At 32.5% G+C, this 22,422-nt stretch overlaps 2 long non-coding RNA genes across 3 annotated transcripts; one reads left to right on the top strand and one right to left on the bottom strand.

Annotated features, from left to right (window-relative positions):
• The first annotated feature begins 1,806 nt into the window (after window positions 1-1,806).
• On the top strand, window positions 1,807-12,909 carry LOC148597508 (uncharacterized). 2 transcript variants are annotated; one of them, XR_015919147.1, is made up of 5 exons: window positions 1,807-1,909; window positions 4,876-4,969; window positions 8,596-8,655; window positions 10,353-10,385; window positions 12,760-12,909. It is a non-coding gene; the product is annotated as an uncharacterized LOC148597508 (long non-coding RNA). The 2 variants fall into 2 exon arrangements; XR_015919148.1 differs by lacking the exon at window positions 10,353-10,385 and adding an exon at window positions 10,113-10,220.
• A 3,412-nt stretch (window positions 12,910-16,321) lies between these two features.
• Window positions 16,322-20,136, bottom strand: LOC148597507 (uncharacterized). Its single transcript, XR_015919099.1, has 5 exons — window positions 19,985-20,136; window positions 18,301-18,333; window positions 17,961-18,020; window positions 16,867-16,899; window positions 16,322-16,455 (listed from the first exon to the last, which is right to left on the bottom strand). It is a non-coding gene; the product is annotated as an uncharacterized LOC148597507 (long non-coding RNA).
• Window positions 20,137-22,422: the final 2,286 nt, after the last annotated feature.

Raw genomic sequence — 22,422 nt, 5'->3', positions numbered from 1 at the left:
CAAACCGGCGGGCGTTTCTAGAAAAAACAGAGGACGCTTACCCTACCAGTGCACCTGGTTCATGCTCCCAGTTTTTAGTGGAGTCCGAGTTGCTCATTTGCTTTTTCTTATTTTGTATGTATGAATTTAGTTACTTTATGTTCTTTGTTGTGTATGTCTGTTTTCCATGTCTGGTCTTTGTCCCTGGTTTACATTCTTTCGATTACCGCTATAACCTTGGTTCCCTTGATTACTCTTTAAATACCACCATATTTTCATTCGATTAGTACATTTTCCGCTTGTTTTTATCAAAAATAATAAATTAATTGCGTTTGCAGATGTTTTCAATAAATCGTTTATCATATAATGAATTGTGTAGCTGATAGATCATGCTGATTTTACAAATTAAAACCTATGGTATAAAGTATATGACACATTATCCCTTATTGAACACCACAGAAAGTACCTGGACTGTATATCACCAAAAATAACTGCCCTTGTCATGGTATGTTGAAACTAATAGTAATTATATATAAGTATATAAAAAACTATTTATTCAAATTACTTGAGATGGCAGATGTCCATTTGGTAGGCACCTCGATTTGACAACAAACTTCAAAAAAAAAAAAAGAGTTGAATTCAGATAATTGTTTTTAACTGGAATCATTCCTGTCCACTACAAATCACAAAATCTGGAAAGTTAAATGCACTCCGTTGGAAATGCATGCAAAATGTGCTGCTTTGTTCTCCGTAGTTGTATTTAAGTCTTCCTCACTCGAAATTCAACTGTAACGGCAAAATGTATTCAATGTTGTTTTTATTTATGTCTCAATCTTATCTTTTATGATTTTTTTTTTCTGTAAAAAATATCTTTAACAACATTTCATGATGCAAAGATTAGATTAAATGTGAATGTGCACCTGTTGCATCGGTCGTCGATTGTTACGGTGTTACACATAACTGAATTGCAAAATATTCTAATGGGGACGGTAAACACGTTAACTTTCACAATAACACAATTTCTACATCGGTTATTATGTTGAATTGTTTCTTATTTTTTCTATTTATAGGCTACTATGTATGGGCTGTTGTCTGTTTTACTAGTTTCTGCTTATGTTATGGCCAAAATAGATATTGTTGTAACAAAATCACTGTCAGGTATGACATTATATATTGATTTACTTAATGGATCACTTACAATTAAAACTCGTAAACATATGATGACTGCTGTCAATTTTACTGACAATGTTAACGTATGACTTTACAACAAAATTTCCATAATGCCCTTAATGGACTCTACTAGTTAATGAATAATGGAACACCCGCAAAGTGTTAAAAAACATATTTCTCTTTGAGCATTGGTAATTTTACTTGCACATCTTATTATTGTGTTAACTTTGTTATAACAATGACGTCGATGACAATGTTTACATCTCAATTCTGTTCTCTCAACTCTTCAATCAATTATAGTTCCACTTCCCCAAAATACCTTATTCCCATCAGAAATTTACTTTTTATTACTATCATGCGAAAAAAACATATCTCTTCCTTGATTTTTATTCAAATGTATGTAACCAATTCATAGAACAAAAAAGTCCTTTTAATAATAAAGTACCTTGAAAACAATATTCCAAAAAACATTATTCCCATTCTCGAAATCTATAAGAATTAGGAGTGACTCTTTAGTTTAATTATGATAGGATTCAACAGCTATTGTTGGTCGTTCTTGCATGTATGAACGACTAAATTAATTGCGTTTGCAGATGTTTTCAATAAATCGTTTATCATATAATGAATTGTGTTGCTTATAGATCATGATGATTTTACAAATTTAAACCTATGGTATAAAGTATATGACACATCATCCCTTATTTATTACCGCAGAAAGTACCTGGACTGTGTATCACCAAAGAGAACTGCCATTTTCATGGTATGTTGAAACTAATAATAATGATATATAAGTATATAAAAGCTATTTATTCAAATTACTTGAGATGGTAGATGTCCATTTGGTAAGCACCTCGATTTGACAACAAACTTCGAAAAAAGGAGTTGAATTCAGATAATTGTTTTTAACTGGAATCATTCCTGTCCACTACAAATCATAAAATCTGGAAAGTTAACTGCATTCCATTGGAAATGCATGCAAAATGTGCTGCCTTTTTTCTCCGTAGTTGTATTTAAGTCTTTTTCACTCGAAATTCAACTGTAACGGCAAAATGTATTCAATGTTGTTTTTATTTATGTCTCAATCTTATCTTTTATGTTTTTTTTTCTGTAAGAAATATCTTTTTCATGATGCAAGTATTAGGATAAATGTGAATGTGCTCCTTTTGCATCGGTCGTCGATTGTTACGGTATTACACATAAAAAAAACATGCTAAAACTGAATTGCAAAATGCTTTAACGGGGATGGTAAACACAATAACTTTCTCAATAACACACCGGGGGCACCTGGTCCATGCTCCCAGTTTTCAGTGGAGTCCGAGTTGCTCATTAGCTTTTGTTACTTTGTATGTATGATTTTAGTTACTTTATGTTCTTTGTTGTGTATGTCTGTTTTCCATGTCTGGTCTTTGTCCCTGGATTACATTCTTTTGATTTCTGCTATAACCTTGGTACTCTTGATTACTCTTTTCCCTTAAATAAAATTATTGTAAAATAGTATGGAATAATCCTAATGTAAACTTACTATGCATATATCCCAGAGTTATTCTTGTATAAAAATCGCTCAACACACATTCTTTATTATTTTTTTATTCATTAATCCTCAAATGAAGTTTCTTCATACCTATTCAACATTCATTTTTAAGCATCCATTATGTGAAATCACACCATACTAATCTACACACTCTCTAATGGATACATCTTTATATAACGTAAGAAGGGATACATTCTACATAGAATTATATCAGGTACAAAAAATGTATTTTTTAATCTTTATATATTTGATATTTGTAAATATCTTTCTCGTAACAATTAAACAGTTTTGATCGCCCTTGAATAAAAATAACATTATATGTTGCAAATTGGCTGGGACTAAAGGATTGTGCCGATAAATGAGTAACATTCCTCTTCCTCGATCACTTTATACGACATACAGAACTTGTTCCAATTGAAGTATATTTGGAAGTGAGTATCGTACAATTCATTTCAAAATGTTTGTCAAAAAACTTTATAAATGAGCTAACGATGGCTTTATTAAACATATCAGTAAAATTTTCCACATATAGTATCTGCCTCACCAAGACGTCTTGGGTCGCAAGCCCTTCACAATTTTTGGCCGTCCATTCTAAATGAAAACTTCGTGTCTACACGGATTATTTATTGGATTACACTGTTTTGTCCAAAAAGAGGTTTGTTTGATTAAGATACCTAGCTAGCTCTACCATCAAAGAATAATCTTTAGAATATTTTATTGATGTAAGGTAAGAATGAATCATTACACATTTTTGGTTAGGGTAGTCAAATGATTTAGACTTGTTCGTTATGACAGCTGACAAAACATTTCTTTTTTTGCATTATACCAAACCTCGTTCTTAAAAAAAGTCTCCACTGATTATATTTTAACAACTGTAACCAGTAATAAGACATAACTTTATATGACAGCTGTAAACATAGTAATTTTTCGGTGTAACAACTTTAAACCACGCATAAAATACCCGGGGCATTGCTTTTTAACACTTTGTTCACGCTTTTCAGTTTTTTGAAACTGCAAAAATTGATACACAAGAATATGTTCGCCTAAAACAATCTGTGAAAAAATTATAAACCGCCAAAATATATACGTTCACAGTATAAAATGTATGCAGTTGAGAAGGGATGTTTTTTACTGTTAGGTTTTCTCACTTACTTGTCTTTAGGGTTAGAAATATTGAAAATTTATACAAGTAAAAGAACCAAATGAACGTAATGTCATATTTGAAGATATGATAATGTTAACACACGAATTAAGTGTAAGCCTATGTAAGAACCGGCCAATGGAAGAAACATGGTATGAAAAAAGCCAGCATTTTGAAAGTTGAATTAAAATATTGGCATCATCAGAATCAATGAAAACATGCACGATTTTCAATATCATTTTGGTAGATTGAGATATAATTTCATTGAAATGCACTGAAGATAAACATTTCAAGGGCAGATAAATCTGTCAAATAACCCCAATTGTCTAGCAAATCCAGTGATGCAGAGAACAAATAATGGACCATTCAAATAGAGAACTCATCGTTCAGTGAAATCATATTGTCAGATTGGTGGGGTTTTGACATGCATGTTTATGATTTTGTCCCTCATTTTGCCTGATTCTTAAAATAACTTACACTAAAAACGTGCACTTTTTTCTCAGGATAGCCACTAATTATATGACATGGATAAACGATTACCTATAGTCACCCGACATCTCATCAAAAACAAACCTCAATTGATTTCTCGCATGTGCCCTGTTAACGACTATTAACGAATAAATTAATATTGATTTTTAATTATGATCTATTTTTTTCCAAAATGTTGATACCGACAACTGCACAACTGCATAAACAACAAAGCATTATACATATAATAACAGGCATGTTAGAAATCATGCATTGACTTTAAAAATCAATGTAACTCATTGTTGTCTTTTATTTCTTTTCTAATTTTTTCTTATCTGTTAATAAAATATAAATATTCGTATTGAATGTTTATTTGTTTGAATGAGAGCATTTTATATCAATTAAATATGGTATGATTGCTCTTTTAAACCGTCAGATATGGATCAATTATATTAACTTTAAACAAAACATAGACTTTTAAGAGATGGTTCATGAACGACATCAAATATATTTTTAATGCTTTTGAAAAAAAATATGTTTCGACCATATTATATGTATACATGTATGAATATTCATATTTGTTCAGGTAGAAACCTAAGTACCACATTTTGAAGTTGCCATGAAGTTTCTTGCTTTTATTGTGATTCTCTCTCTGATCCTTGATGTATTGCCGGTTGTAAGTAAGTATTTATTATGACAAGCAATAAATACATGTGCATTTTTTGAAGTGCAAACAATGAAGAAATGTCTGTATTATTGAAATGATACTGCCTTTATTGTTTAGTGGAAGTCTTCCACTTTAGAATTGAAATTAAATTGAGCGGGGAGCATGTTAAAGTTGCAATCTCAACTTAGAAAAAAATATTTGAGACTATATTCGGGTTACATTAAATCAGAAGAGCTCCAAAAAATTCATTTTTAATTTCAATATTTGAAATAATTAAAGATGTAAATCTTTTTTTCATGCTAATTAACGTTGGTAATAGTTCTCCGATTTCAACGTTCAAAGTTGATCTCAGTCTCAACCCAAGCTAACTCCTTACTAATTTCGACCATACCAAAATAGTACTGCAATCCAATTAGACACGATTAGTATATTGGTTTAAATGAAGTTTATCACTTTTATAGTGGAAAAAAGCGGGTACAAATTCATAATGTTTTTGTGTAACTTTCAGAATTGGTCAAGGTAAAACGCATTGGTGGTCAATATAGGTAATCCCATAAAGCATTTTTTTCACTGTTTGATCAGCGTAGTTATATTTAGGACTTTTAATACTTTATATGCATATTTTACTTAACATTTAATTTTCCGACAAGGATGGAGACGCAATGCTGCTTCATGTGTTGTTAATAAGCTTATCCAATATTCTTGTAGCTGTTGGTTAGTAAATAATGTTTTTTTTGTCATCAAGGGAAGAATGACAATAATGATCGGACATATACAGATTTATCAAACGAAATATCTTTATTTCATCCATTCTAGTCCTGACCTAAAACCACAAAACGACAGGAAATACGTTTGAAGTCTTTAGAAAATGTTAACGACAATTTAAACTAATTTCTCGGGAAAGGGTGCTGTTGGTTTTTATTTATGCTTGTTATATTGTAAGATATTTCAAATGCAAAGTAAACATGGTACAAAAAAACATATAGTTCCCTTCAATTTTTTATTTCTCTTAGACCCTCTTATCTTCTGTCCAGTAGGACATGAGGACGCCATAAACTTTCGCCGCTCCGATCTGTCTTTATGTTGTGTCAAAATCTATCATTTTTAACCTTTTAATCTTTAAGTGTTTACTTTCTTTCAGCCCTTAATGGCACTAGTAGCAATTCTGAGGAATTATAGAAACTTAAGGCGCAAATTTTGATATATATATGCTTCTTTATCTGCCATTTCTTTCATAAAAGCTCCTTGTTTTACTGATGTCGTTATCCCAATATTCATAAAATAGTTTTTAAATAGCATTCTCCGTAAAAAATTTAGGCAATGAGTGGCACAACATTTTTTCTCAATTTAGTCCTTTTGCCTCAAACATATTCAAATAACTTTAGAAAACAACTAAAAAGCTGTTTAAATTTATTATGAAGCATTGGTGACAAAGATATTTTTTGACTGATAATATAAGGAAAAAGTTATACACATTTTGCCTGATTCTTAGACGGAGAAGTTATCAAATACTTGTTAATAAAACTTCTAACACTATGAACTTTATAGCATAAGACTTTTAGCTTTGTTGTCGTATTAAGCTGAACTTGGTAGAAAATATTTTTATGAGTGGTTCTCTTTCAATTTATGTTGCTAAGAATATTCTTAATTTTATTATAAATCATTCATATCTAAACAAGAATAACTGGATATTTTATTTTACCAAGAGTTTATTTATCTATAGAGGTCAATGTACAAAGCAAAGATTTCAAAATAAATATAATTAATAAATGGAAATCGGTATGTTCGATTCGATTCTAAAAGTCATCCTTTTATCATTTGTAGCTTCATTGAGAACAGAATGATCAATTTGATATTGAGCGCTATGCCGTACCTTTCTTTTTTACAAAATCTATCCTCACATATCTTGATACATTGATTTTATTTTAATTTGTTTATATAAGTATAAAATGCCATCAAATGCAAAGAATAATATAAATGTAGACATAATGACATGAAGTAAATACATGTACTGTAATGGACGGTGAACGCAGAGTCATACAATCATTCTAAACACTAAAGTTACGATTTAAAAATAAAATGGTTAATACATATAGCTTACCGAAATCAATATATTTATAAACAGAAAATTGTCACAATCTATTGTAGACATCGAAAAAAAAAAGATTTCGTTTTAGATGTTATAAGACATTATTGTCACAATCTTTTTTAGCAGATTGCACTCAAATTTCCTGCAATATATTGATAACCATCGATAATAAGAAAATTTACCAATAGATTAAAAGTTATATATCGATAAATTTGGCATTCGTTTCTAATAAGATTTCTGATATCTTTGGAAAACTGCTTCGACATACTGTATTTGAATACCAAACTTGGTATGTATATTGGGGTCCATAATCCAAACAATTTGCGAAACAAAATCCCTTGCGTCCCGGCCACCATTTTCAAAATGGCTGCCAACGCGGTCAAAACTTCAAAGTTGTCCGATACAAATTGATATCCAGGTTGTTTTACCCGTCCCGATAAATAATCTGAGGCTCAATTGGCAATTTGAGCAACTGATCGGCCTCCATTTTCACGGGCACATTTTAATCCTTACTGTTATTCCCAGTAAGATAAAGATAACAAATGATTGAACAGACATTTGATAAAATGTATAACCTGCCAGTCAGGTCGTTCTTGTTTATTACTTTTATTACTATTATTTTTTTCTTTGTTTGGTTTTGAAATAAAGCATTTGTTTCAGGTCCATTATATGTGTCTGAGATTACCTAATCCATCATGAATGTCGTGTTTTTATTCATCTGTCGTAAAGCTTCTGTCTAATTCAATGGAACCATGAAGCAAATAAAAAAATTAATCGTTACTATTTTACATGGCTGAAATGAATTTTTAATACCACTGACATGCACCTCAAGGAAAGAGAAATTAACGAACCGGATAAAATTACAATTGCAATAGTTTTAGATACAAATGACCCATTTACAAGCTTTTCACGTTAGATATTGATTGATTGATTGGTGTTTAACGCCCAAACAGTTACATTTCAGCCTCATGGTAAAAATCAAATTTAAGTACAATCTACATAATATTCCGACACTGTCTTTGATAAGGTTATTCATGGGGAAGAAAAACCCACCAAACAAACGAGGCTTTTTCAGTCTGCATATGCTATACTTGCTCTTAAAAATCTTTTCTACATTCTAATTTGCACTTCTTAGAAGATCATACATTCATCTCCCATTAAAATCAACCAAATGAAGCTACGTGATGAACGATAACTCTTCCAAAGTGCAAGCTTAATGTTCAATTTATATAATTCTCAAAAGCGCAACAACCAAATGATAAACTAAGACTGGTTATCAGTAACTGTTTTTGAATAAGAAATAAACCTTAATTTGGTGGGCATTTGACATGCATGAATCGCCTTCTGTCTGATATTTAGAAACAAAATCTCTACTTAATCACAAACAACCCTAATAAGTAAATTGTAGTATTTGATCAGTGAATGTATAACCAAGATGTGGAAGACCTTTAACATTTGGCTGATTTTTGCAACAGACCTGTACAGATATAAAACATTATTGTATTAAGGTTAAATAAAACGATTTTTAAATGTTTGTTTTGTTCATTCAGCTCCAATACATCTGGATAAAGATGTTAATACAAGATTTGGCAGACTTAATGCTGCTGCTGGTAAGAAATTTTTTTTTTCTTTTTTGGAAATAAATTATAATATATACTGAGTGCCAATGAAAACGCAACACTTACATATCTTAATATATATATATGTATTCAATAACTTAAAAAAAAATAAAAGTCTTTAGCAACTCATCATAGTCCTTTCGACTTAAACAACTAATTAAGGAAGGCGGTCACGACACCATTATCGTAAGCACAATACAGATGCAAACTGAGAGTGTCAATATCTGATGTGTTCACCGTTTGCTGCCATACAAGCCGTCATGTTCGCAACATTGACCTAATGAGGCGTTGAATACGAGCTTGAGGAATGTTTCCTATTCATCTTGAAGTTCAGCTACAACTTGGCGCAACGTGATTGGCTGTGGCTGACGGTGCCTTACAGCACATCCAAGCTGGTCCCACTAGTATTCGATAGGACTGAAATATGGGAAAACGCTGGCCAAGTAAATTTCTAAGTGATCATGGTACGTGCGCACGTTCATTGTCCTGCTGAAAAATGTCAACATCCTAATGTGTACGAATGAACGGCACAACTGTAGTTGGTAACACCTTATCAAGATAGCCCTGAGACGTTAAATTGCTATTAACAACTACAACGGGGTTCTTTGGTTCAAGGAAATCCCACCCCACACCATGAAACTTCAAATACCCCAACAATCAGTCTCTTGTACACACGAATCCGTAGAGCGTTCACCACTTCGTCTCCAAATCCAAATACGTCCATCCCTATGGCGAAGATTAAATATAGATTTGTCCGTGAAAAGAATGGATACCCATTGCCTGTGAGCTCATCTTTGGCGCTGTTGTGTCCATAAAAGGCGATGTTCAAGTCGTTGAGGAGTTAACATGTTTCCACGTAATGGCCAACGTGCCCTCAGACCAAAGTTCTGTAAACGGCGCCTTACTTTATTGGCTCTTATATATCTGCCATTGCTGCTGATTGATCTACGAGCGTTTGTGAACCGGTCCCTGAGATTCTAGAGGCAAATGAAGCGATCTTGTAGGCCAATTGTGACTTTCTGTCTTTCAGGACATGGGAAATCGTTCAAAGATCCAGTTTGTCGAAGACGCTGAAAAAAACTTAGTGATAATTGAAGGCGAAAAATTCGTTCGTCTGGCAATTTCACGTCTGGAAAGTCCTCCTGCAACAAAACCTCGAACAGGCCGCTTGTTGTCTGAAAACCTAGGCATTGACATATAAACAGAAAAGCAGATGAATATAATGACATGCAGAAAATCTAAAATCTTCGTCAAGCTTTTGAAAACATCAGTTACTAGATCAACCATGCATGCATTCGTGCCAAATTGTCTTGCCCGTGCACAATATAGAGTGGTGAATTGAACAGGTTTTTGTAAAAAAAGCATTCATGCGAATCATTATCGATATGGCATTTTGTTTTCAGTTCTGAACAAATATACTAAAGTATTTCTTTAATTTATAACTTCAGATAATGACACAGAGATCATGCTTTGCTATGAAAATCTTGTATAAGAAGGCGATAGTAAAGGTTAACTATCTTCAAGAAAAAAATATGAAACATTAAAATAACTATATAGTAAGTAACTTATTTTAATAAAAAGAATGTTTGATTTTCTGATCGTTCTTTAATTTCTCTAAATCAATCTTTTCAACCAGTACAACAACATGTATAGGGAAATATTCACGAACTGATGAACATTTCTTACAGGTCACCTGGAGTCATTTAAAAGAGTAAAGAGAGGTTAGTCGACATTAAATTTAAAAAAGAACATTGCAACTGCATACACTTCGTTACTCTAAAGTAAAAGTTCCACTTGATTGCTGACCAACGACTAAGGACTAACGACAGTGTCATGCTTTTTACCTATCAAAGCCTCAATCTGTAATGTTTATTACCAATAGACTGCGTAAAATCGCTATGGAAAGCAATTAAGAGTAACAACAAAATTATTGAACACTAATCTGATTCATAATAAAGTCAAGTCCAAAACACAATTCGGCAAAATAGATCTTAAACCAACGCAAAAACTGGTATCAAAATTGTCTTGACTTCATACAGGCATTTCAAACCAAAATTAAATATAGGTTTTACAGTGCCCTAAACCTTCCTCTTTAATTGCAGCGCAAATATGCCAGTGGCGATTAAAAGGCGTTTCCACGACATTGTTATAAAAAAAAATCAGAGGTCACATCAGCACAAAGAACAATTCACAAAAAATCAATAATTACTCATTATTTATGAAAAAACTGAATATTTTTAAACCTGTGACCGATATCTATCCCATACCCTGTGTCGGAGTGTGCGGATATAAGCGGGGGTTACTTTTCCTGTTCCGAGTTATAATGCGACCAAAAGAGAAATAATACCTTTAATCCGTGTGACAGAAAAGAGAGAATGTCTCTGCTCTGTATTACAATGTGACCAATAAAGGAAAAAAATCTGTCTGCTCTGATATTTTCTTATCCAGTGATTATCAACCTAACAGTCAGTTTTCCATCAATCGCTTTAAAGTCACATGCCTCCCAAGCACCGGGATTAATGTTTGCAATTAAATTTTTCACATGTACCTCTTCTAAAACAACATGATTTGAATTCCCTACCACATTATGTGTAAAATAATTGATTACGACAGCAGCTCTCCCAGTGTCAAGATTGTATTTGGTTTTATAGAATAGATAAAAGTAGGACGGTTTTCAACTGTACAACTACAGACTATGGTAGGAATTCTGGAAAAATCGCCAATCTGTATTGCCTTATTACTTCCTAAAACAATATTACTTTTGCAGAGTATCCATTTCAGTGGAGGGGGGCTAAAACAAGATTTCCCTCTTGAAATTAAGCTTCATACCTTTACGTAACAAACAACGTACCTTAAACATTACGGTCGGCATTCTAATGGGACCAAATTGTGCTTCTTGACTTGCTGACCTATTCCTTCACTCTTATGAGGCTGACTTTATTATTTTAAACAATCCTAATTTCAGGGATTTGATTCATCGCATCTACCCCAAAGAACTTGAGATAAAGGATACTACAGACACGGTAAAGTCTGATTCGTACCTTGACCTACACTTAGAAGTAGGTGGTAAAGGAAAACTATTGACCAAACTTTACGACAAACGTGATGACTTTTAATTCAGAATTGTCAACTTTCCTTCTTTCATCTGGGGCAACATCCCTTCAGCACGTGCGTATGAAGTGTTCATATTGCAGCTCATACATTATGCCAGAACTTGCCGAAACTACGCAGACTTTTTGTATCGCGCTAGAACTCTAACAAATAGGGTTATGGAACTGGGTTATGTTGCTACAAGATTGAAGTAATCATTACAGAAGTTTTATGGTCGTCATTATGCACTAGTGGATCGATATGGTGTATCCATCTGCACCATGAAAACTGATTTATTCAACGGTTCATAGTTTTCGTTTCCTCGTTTGTCTACCCCGGACTTGACTTTTTTATGAGCAACTCGGCGGGTGTTTCTAGAAAAACAGAAGACGCTTACCCTACCGGTGCACCTGGTCCATGCTCCCAGTTTTTAGTGTAGTCCGATTTCTAAAAGCATCTTCCCCAATGAAAAATTAGATTCAGTTTTTAGTGAAGTCCGAGTTTCTCATTTACTTTTGTTACTTTGTATGTATGATTTTATTTACTTTATGTTCTTTGTTGTTTATGCCTGTTTTCCATGTCTGGTGTTTGTCCCTGGATTACATTCTTTTGATTACGGCTATAACCGCTATAAAGTTGTCTTGAATCCAATATGTTCAGTTTGTATTTATAAGTATGTTTTATGCAGCTTTCTACATTTTTGACGTAGTGTTTCTAATCTTACACTTTATGTCATTTGTTGAATTTTATTATCTCCGAAATGTGTTGATTATTCGATAAGCAGCTATAGTCAGTTGTTATGTATTGTTTTAATTATACATTGTATATTGAATAAAAATATAACATGTCTACTTAATTTCTCCTATCACAAGCACCAACGCCATTCAGCATTCATAATATTCCAATGGAATGAAACAGCAATATACGTAGATATGTACATTTTTTAAGATACGTAATTTCTATTTAATTGCTTTTTAAGAGCATTTTTTCATATTATTCTTTCAGAACATCTAAATCGCTTTGTTCGATGTCCACCAGCTTTTTGGTGCTAATATCTATCAATCATAATGCCTCCATGGAACCATCCAGAATGGACGACTGTCTCTAAATTATGAAATAGTACTGTAATAAAAGAAACATAAAGGATGCTTTAAATATTTTTTGAAGTACATATGATAGTCTCAAATGTCACGAGACTAGTGGGGGCCGGGGGGGGGGTACTTCTCCTGTTCTGAGTTATAATGTGACCAAAAAAGAGATAATACCCTTAATCTATGTGACAGAAAATTGAGAATGTCCCTGCTCTGTATTACAATGTGACCAATGAAGGAAAAAAATCTGTCTGCTCTGATATTTTCTTATCCGGTGATTATCAACCTAACAGTTAGTTTTCCGTCAATCGCTTTAAAGTCACATGCCTCCCAAGCACCAAGATTAATGTTTGCAATTCATTCTTTCATATGTGCTTCCTCTAAAACAACATGGATAGAATTTCCTACCACATTATGTGTAAAATAATTGATTACGACAACAGCCCTCCCATTGTCTCCCTGCGTATGGAGTGTTCATATCACAACTCATACATTATGCTAGAGCTTGCCGAAACTACGCAGACTTGTTGTATCGCGCTAGAACAATTACAAATAGGGCTATGGAACTGGGTTATGTTGCTAAAATATTGAAGTCATCATTACAGAAGTTTTATGGTCGTCATTATGCACTAGTGGATCGATATGATGTATCCACCTGCACCATAAAAACTGATTTATTCAACGGTTCATAGTTTTCCTTTCCTCGATTGTCTACCCCGGATTTGACTTTTTATGAGCAACTCGGCGGGTGTTTCTAGAAAAGCAGAGGACGCTTACCCTACCGGTGCACCTGGTCCATGCTCCAAGTTTTTAGTGGAGTCCGAGTTGCTTATTTACAATTGTTACTTTGTATGTATGATTTTCGGCTAGAAACCACTAATTCCACTTCCCATAGGCTTCTATACTAATTTCACAATATTCAATGGCTTTTCTGGACTTTACCTTAACTTTAACCTGCAGAGAACTATATATCAGCATGATTCTACATATGTCAGCTCACAATCCTCAGAATGGCATGTGGGGTTAGCAGACTTGCAGTGCAGAACTGGCCACCGGAAGTGAAGGGTCTATAAATAGCATGGGAAATCCCAGTGTTTTCACAAGATAGGGGTATATTTAAAAATCATTATGGAGATTAGGCTTCATATCACAAGAACCAAAATGAACCTATAAAATGTACAGAAATGGTTTTCCTTTCAGAAACTGTTTAAATGTTTTAAATAAGATGAGAACTTTTTTCACAGCACTATGAGGAACAGGGGTAATTTCTGCGTAGGGCTATTTTTGCGTACGTTTCAAATGTTCATTGGTTGAATTGGTGGTCTGTAACCTAAAGGGTCACTTTTTGTCTTAGAAAAAATAAATAACTATACAGGTATCTTCCTATTACACATACTGAATGCATTTGCAAAGTTTCAGTGAAATGTGACAAAGACTTTTTTAAATATTTGATTTTTAAATATAGGGTAACCAAGTTGTGCGAGCAAAAAAGTGACAATATTCTACCATACTTAAATGCATTAAATATTTGCAAAGAACTTTTTCTGACTTTTCAAATAAAAAAAAATCAATCACAACTTGTTTTTTAACAATATTAATAAAGATATAGTTTTAAAAGTAATCATTTTCTGAGAAATTGGTCTATTTTTAAAAAATTATTTCTGACATGCCTCCCCCTTTTTCTTGATCAAATGTCAAAAATCCTAAATCTTTAAATTTTCACAAAAGGTAATATCTTTGGCTTTAAATTTGTAAATACAGTGTTTTCACATTAAAACATGACCAGTAAAGGGCACCTAAAGCAAAAAAAGTGCTCAATAATGGATTTTCAATGTTGCCATAGGGGAATGCTTATATGGCATTAACCGCAGTAATGAAAGTGGGTTTTTCCTCATTTCTAACCTGATTTTTGCTCAAATCTACACAAAACTTGATTTCAAGTGCCGATTACTACCATATTTAGGTACATATAGCCCTCAAAGTTTAATATTTGATATTTTTACTAAATTTTCTACACTTTTTACAAGATAGGACATAAAAATCAGCCAAAAAGACCAATTTTCCATAATTTGGACCTATAACTTACAAAAATACATATTTTGAAGGATTTTTGTAGTGTATTCCTCTCATGGCAACGTTAACAAGATCTTCAAGTAGTTTAAAGCTATTTTAAGAAACTTTTCATTTTGCCATGGCTTCAGCTAAAGGGTCACTTCTTGTCTTAGGAAAAATAAATAACTATACAGGTATCTTCCTACACACATACTGAATGCATTTGCAAAGTTTCAGTGAAATGTGACAAGCACTTTTTTAAATATTTGAATTTTAAATAAAGGGTAACCAAGTTGTGCGAGCAAAAAAGTGACAATATTCTACCATACTTAAATGCATTAAATATTTGCAAAGAACTTTTTCTGACTTTTCAAATAAAAAAATCAATCACAACTTGTTTTTTAACAATATTAATAAAGATATAGTTTTAAAAGTAATCATTTTCTGAGAAATTGGTCTATTTTAAAAAAAAATTTCTGACATGCCTCCCGCTTTTTTCTTGATCACATGTCAAAAATCCTAAATCTTTATGTTCTTTGTTGTAAATGTCTGTTTTCCATGTCTGGTCTTTGTCCCTGGATTACATTCTTTTGATTACCGCTATAACCTTGGTTCCTTTGATTACTTTTTCTACATTTATATTGTTTTACTGTATATTAATAAACATAAACATTGCATATAATGTGCACTTGGTCGTTTCCAACTCAATGTAAGGGAAAACATTCCTGCTCTATGTAACAATGTTACCAATCAGCGTTAGCGTTCTAACGTGCTCGACGAAGTTACCTGCCCGTAAGCATTTGATCGAAAAGAAAATATCTCGAGAAAAAAACAAACAAACAAACAAACACCCATTTTTTTCTCATGCTAGATTGGGAAATTTCAGAAACCTTCTGGTAAATTTTATTAGTTCTCTCACAGGCAAGAGTAATCAAGAGTAATCAAGGGAACAAAATTTTGAGCGCAAATGAAAGGAACGAAATACAAGGACAAATACAAGACAGAGTTAAGTGGAATGATATAAACCACAAACAAAAATAAATAAAACAAGCAAAAAACAAGAAGTGCCAAGAAACAACAACTCGGACTGCAGTAAATACTTGAAGTATGCACCGTATGGGTAAGCGTCCTCTGCTATTCTAGAAGCACCAGCGAGTCGCCAATAAAACATCACAAAATCAATTGATACTATGTTGACATAATTTCTCGGTCCATTTTGCCGTTACTTATTTGTAAAACAAATAAGTGAAAAGTAAACTTAACAAAAGTCAAAATACAAAAACAAAAAAAAAACAAACAAAAAAACAAAAAAAAAAACAAAAGAACTAAGAACAAAAAGAAAAACAAAACAAAACAAAAAAGACAACAAAAAAAAATACAACGATGTTCATGAATCGATGTTCAGGAATGAAATAAATGCAATGCAAACATCTACATTTTATTATTCAAGAGAATTAATTCATTTAAGATTAAAAACAGCATTCTCGTTGCTGCTCAGCATATGACATACATATCAACATCTACTGTCTTTTAAAGGGAATTGGTGGTGGTGGTATTTCTGTAATAAATGTAATACATTTGAACAAGAAAGTCATTATTGTACTTCAAGAAAGAATTGTAAGATTGGTTCATGTCTGTTCAAAGCCAGGTCACACATATTTAATTCATTGGTGTAACAAAAACATTTTAGACAATAATCATTAAACAAATATTGAAAAAATGGAAGATTGAAAAAAAGGGAAAAGGAAAATTTAGAATACCGCTGATATGTTTAAAAATGGGAATAGTTTGCTAATTTTGCCCTAGATAGCAGTTCAAAGGTGGTTTACTTCGAATGATCATTGGGTCTTGATGGGTACGAAGCATAATACTCTCCATACACAGTATTGCGCTGTGATTAAGTGGAACTTTTGCATCAAAATATCGAAGTGCATGCAGCTGTCAATATATCCATATAAAGTTGACATACCTCTTTTGGCTCTTTTAAAGTACTCCCACGGGCCTGTAATGAATATAAATTATCTGAACAAGAACAAATAAAATCATCTAAAGGATAATTTTTATTAGGACTGATCGAAAATGTGGAGAAAAACATTGAACTATCGGAAAACCAAACCATATTTCTTTTTTTTTTATTTTCAACAATGCATTTTCCTTGATTACCCCTTCATATACAGGAATTTTCCTACAAATTCTTTCGAATCCCCAAATCTACAAATATATATATTATTGTTAGGAATTGTTATCGCAATAAAACTCAGCGGCAAGAAAATGCTGATTGCAAGTTGGCTAATGAAATTTACACAAAATAGCATATTTCGCATTAAAAAAAATGTTGTATGTCTATAATCATGAGCTGTTCGACATATCGTAATTTAATCTTTAAAAAATAGAAAAAAACGGCACTTACACATGAAACGTGTTTCGGATATGTCGGTTTATAATTGTCTCATCTTTTATTTCATTCCGGATACCATAAATCGATCATGAACTCGTGAATCGTTATGGTGTATCCATCAACACCATAAAAACTGATTTATTCAACGCGTCATAGTTTTCCTTTCCTCGTTTGTCTACCCCGGACTTGACTTTTTATGAGCAACTCGGCGGGTGTTTCTAGAAAAGCAGAGGGCGCTTACCCTACAGGAGCCCCTGGTCCATGCTCCCAGTTTTTAGTGGAGTCCGAGTTGCTCATTTACTTTTGTTGCTTTGTATGTATGATTTTAGTTACTTTATGTTCTTTGTTGTGTATGTCTGTTTTCCATGTCTGGTCTTTGTCCCTGGATTACATTCTTTTGATTACCGCTATAACCTTGGTTCCCTTGATTACTCTTTCGATCAATGACGGGCACATATTGGTGTAACGATCTAGAATAATCTGTCTAGAATAATGTCTAATAATAATAGTTTAATACATGGGCATGAGCATTTATAGTATGTTTCGGGTCATACTTGTTTCATCATGTATTATTTTTATTATAGAAAATCAAAGTAAAACCGAAATACTCATTTATGTATACAATATATATATACATATATATATATATAAATATTTATACTTACTATTATCAACGTTTAGTCTGCCAACATTCTCATTGTCATCTTTATCCAGATTCAATGAAGCTGAATTCATAATACAAACCTTTGAAATATGTTTTAATTAACCTAAGCTCGTTTACAAATACAGGCTTTAACAAAATTATGTAAGTTGCTTAACATCTTGGTCAAAGATTCCCAAATCACCAGTATTAAGATTATCGGTTAAATAAATTCAAAGCTCCTTAGGAATTTGATTTTATAATTTCTTCAGCGTTATTTCTCGCCACATAAGGTATAAAAAATAAGTATTGAGACGAATCTACGAAGAGTTTAGAATATTTATGGCTTGCATTGGAAGACTTACCTCTTTTGACTCTATTAAGAGAATTAAGTGGATCTGAAAGAAATGTAAATTTTCATAAAAAAAAAAACAACGTTTTACAAACACAGCAGATAATTCACAAATTAAAAAGTAACGATCGGATCACTTAAAAACCAGCAATATCACCCTCAGTAAGATGATCTTGACTACAGTCGTTTACCTTACCTTTAATTTAACTTATACCCATCTTTGAATTTGTGTTTTGTTTATCGGATGTGGACCAGGTTGGATAAATAAAGCACTTTTAGTTCAATATCACTGTAAATAACTTATTGATTATCACCTTGTCATTGTGATAACGATTGAATGTATTGCTCCCTTCATTTGGTAGAACAAATATCGATTACTAGCCAACAGCTATATGACCCCCTCTCATCTAAAATTCAAAGGTTAATGAAATGATTAACCACAAATCTAAAATCAGTTGATACATCTAAAAGTTCCAACCTTGAAATTAAGGTAGATCATACCTAATATTTCTTGTCGATAACTTTTCCTTTTTTTTCCTATGTTTTTTCTCAAAATTGCCCCTGATTGAATATACTTAAGTATAAAACATATAGGTTATTGAACTTGATTTTAATATTGAGACTTACTAAACCCAATATGTCATTACATTTTTAAAAGATTTGGTAGGGAATTTTTCGCGAAACTTCTAAAAAAAAACTGGTAGATAAAATGTCTTATGACTTTATACACTTAACTGATTTTCTGTAATATTTCAAAATATAAATTATGGATCACCGAATTTCTTTTTCGTGAAATGTTAAAACAATAAAATTACCTATACATTTCAATAGAACATGTTCCCGACACTTATCTCTCCTTAGAAATATTGTTTTCCGCCAACTATCTCTTCTTGAAAGAGCCTTTTCATATGTAATATTTCCAATGTTTGTATTCTTATTGTATTCTAGATCATTTGAAAATATTTTAAATGTTTTATTTTTACATCAATCCAAAGACTTTTATTTAATGGAAAATATAAAGGTCTGTATGATTTAGCATGATGGCAGAAAAAATTCCTCCCATCTAATGGTACATAAAGTCATAATCATCGTAGACAAAACTTCAACAACTACAAAAAAATATAATTTACTCATTAATTCGGGTAACCTGTCATTACATTGACAACCAATGCTGCTTACCCTTGAATCCTTTTGAAATTGTGATAACTTTGCAAGATCATTATGCATTTTTTTTCACGCATTTTTTGCCTGACTTGTACTGCATCATAGTTATAAAGTAATGTCGTCGTATTATAAAAAAAGCATCGTAATATACAACTCGTATAGTTATCTCAGTTTTGACGACAGTACTTAATTTGTAGCGTTTTAATCAGTACAGAATTTCGAAGTTAAGAACAAATATGTATCAGAATGAGGCCATTCCTTGGACGTTCATGACATTTTATTATTAAAATAAATTTCATATCTAATGTAAAAGCGGTGGGTTTTTGATATGTATGAATCACCTACTGTCTGTACGTACTGCTACTTATTTGAAAAAAAAAATGCATCTACTTGATAAAAAAAAATATTTTGATTATTTTTGATTTACTCGACTAACTATCAGTAGCATTTCAGTAGTAAGGACTTTTCGTCATCGTATTCATTAAAACAGGGTATACATTTACCTAAATTACAAAATTACAAAATGCACTTACTTGGTAGTGACCAAACAGTTATGATCAAAGATAGACACACGATAACTGCAGACAACTTCATGACGCCTTGAAAAAAATAGAACTGAGGTTTCTACTTAAACAAATACGAATACTTATATAGTATTGTCAAAACATACTGGGTTGAAAAGTACTACAAATGTTACCACGTATAATGAATCATGGTCAATAAATGTTCCTCGTAGGATGTTTCACAACAATAATATAATACATAAGAAAAAAAATTGCAAGTAGAAAAGGAAAAAAAAAAGACTACAATGAGAAATATTTATATCAAAACAGTGTAATGTCAAAATAGGTAACACGCCTGCGACAATATTGATGTATTTATGGAACATTTTAGAAGGGTCTCTATTAGCATTAGGTCTGCATTGGCTTGCATCATCAAAATCGATTTTTAGATAAAACAAAATGTAGTGGTAATTTCATTAAAGATCCATATTTAATAGAGGGGTAAAATTTTGTTGAAGAGTTATTTAGTGATTACAGATTTTACGTTTATCCACGTTCTTAACACTATAGTCAATAAGTAGCAGTCATTATAAAAAAATCAAGACAGACGGTGATTCATGTCCAGTCTGAGGAGATAGACCTAATGTAAGGGACACAACTCTTACAAATCATTTGAACGATTGTAATCAGCATTTGACGTCAATCCCATGTAAGCATCAAAGTAATTTGGACTGATTTTATTCTGTGTCATATATAGCTTGTTTGGCTATGATGACATTGAATATGATACAAACATATCACTGATTTCAAGAAATATATTTCTTACCTTGGTCTACGTCCTAGTATTACTTAAAAAAACGGGCTGTGTGTCAAATTTATATATTTATATTTCCTTTTGTTTTATTGGGTATGCGGGCGGAGTATTATGAGTAATTCGGTTATAGGTTGGGTATTTAAGGTCCGTTTGTATCACTTAAAGTTATCGAGTTCACACCAAACCAGTCCGACAAGTTTATTTAATAATATTATGTTTTGTAAGTTAATTTGTCTGAATCAATTCTAATGATGTTCATACAATTTATATTTTCTAGACTACTATGATATGAGAGGATGATGGTCCCACTGACAAACTTGCAGCTTTGATTTTTCTTTTTAAATAAATTGCTTTGGTGTGCCTCTCCTCCTATATTAGTCTTTTACTTGCCCTTATAAAATGGAAATGATTTATGTTCGGACGTAGAAATTAAAACTCAATGAAATGTTACTCACCTACAGGTAAGTACATACATGTTTATGGGTGCTCAGCATATGTCGATTTGTTTGAATTTATATTAATTATGTAGCAGTCTTTATACAAATCAGATAGCAGGAAATTCATGCATGTCAAAAACCCACCGAAATCCCTTGTATTTTTTTTTATCCAGAATCAGTTTTTGAACACATTTTATAGCTTAATATTGTCGTCTGATATTGCTTTCAAAATATACTGGTTTTCGTGTGAATATTGATACAAATTGAATGTGAAACCGACCGACGTCATCCCTATGTATGTTTGAGAAACTGCATATGATATCAGTCGCACGTAGAACAATACTGTCATAATTAATTTAGTGCTAGAGGCAGCTTATCTTTCAGTTCAAGCAGAGACGGATCTACTTTCTAAGAATATTCTCTAAACATAACTTGAAATGTGTACTGCATTTTTTTTTCAAATATGCAATTAGCAAGTGTACACGTATCAAGATTGCAAGATTTGCGCATTCCCAAACAGTTAAGTGGAAAAATGATCTCGGATCCACTTGTCGTCATGGAATAAGCCAGAACGTCAACACAGCAGCCCAGCCTCTATTAGGCCCTTCTTTGACAGAGTTCTTCAGTCGAGTACATTTGTGTCCCAATGGCGGGACTTCAGCAAACGTTGGTTAGCACAGTCTTCTGACAGAATGTGATATATCAAGTTCATTCATCCAACAGGTGCTGCACATTATCGCCAATAAACAAATAATTTTTTTTGGCCTATTTCGACCACAGATTACTGCTTCCAAACTTTGACAGATAGGTAGCATATATCTATCAGGAACGCACATGTACGGGTACGTGTATTTGTACGATCACATAAAAAGCAGAAAAAAGAGCTTTACCATCGTTGGAAAATAAATTGATATTGAAGAATAATCAAGGGAAGCAAGATTCTATTGGAAATCAAAAGAACGTAATCCAGAGACAAAAAGCAGATAAGGAAAACAGATAACACAACAAAAACACAAAGTTAATAAAATGATACATACAAAGTAACAAAAGTAAATGAGCAAATCGGACTCCATTAATAACTGGGAACATGGCCAGGTGCACCGGTAGGGTAAGCGTCCTCTGCTTTTCTAGAAACACCTGCCGAGTTGCTCATAAAAAAGTCAAATACGGGGTACACGAAAGAGGAAATGAAAACTGCGACACGTTGAACAAATCAT

Source organism: Perna viridis, chromosome 15, assembly GCF_037379345.1.
Source record: "Perna viridis isolate PV_CMFRI_1.1 ecotype Kerala chromosome 15, ASM3737934v1, whole genome shotgun sequence".
NCBI classification, from domain to species: domain Eukaryota; kingdom Metazoa; phylum Mollusca; class Bivalvia; order Mytilida; family Mytilidae; genus Perna; species Perna viridis.
This window is presented reverse-complemented; position numbering and strand designations above follow the sequence as displayed.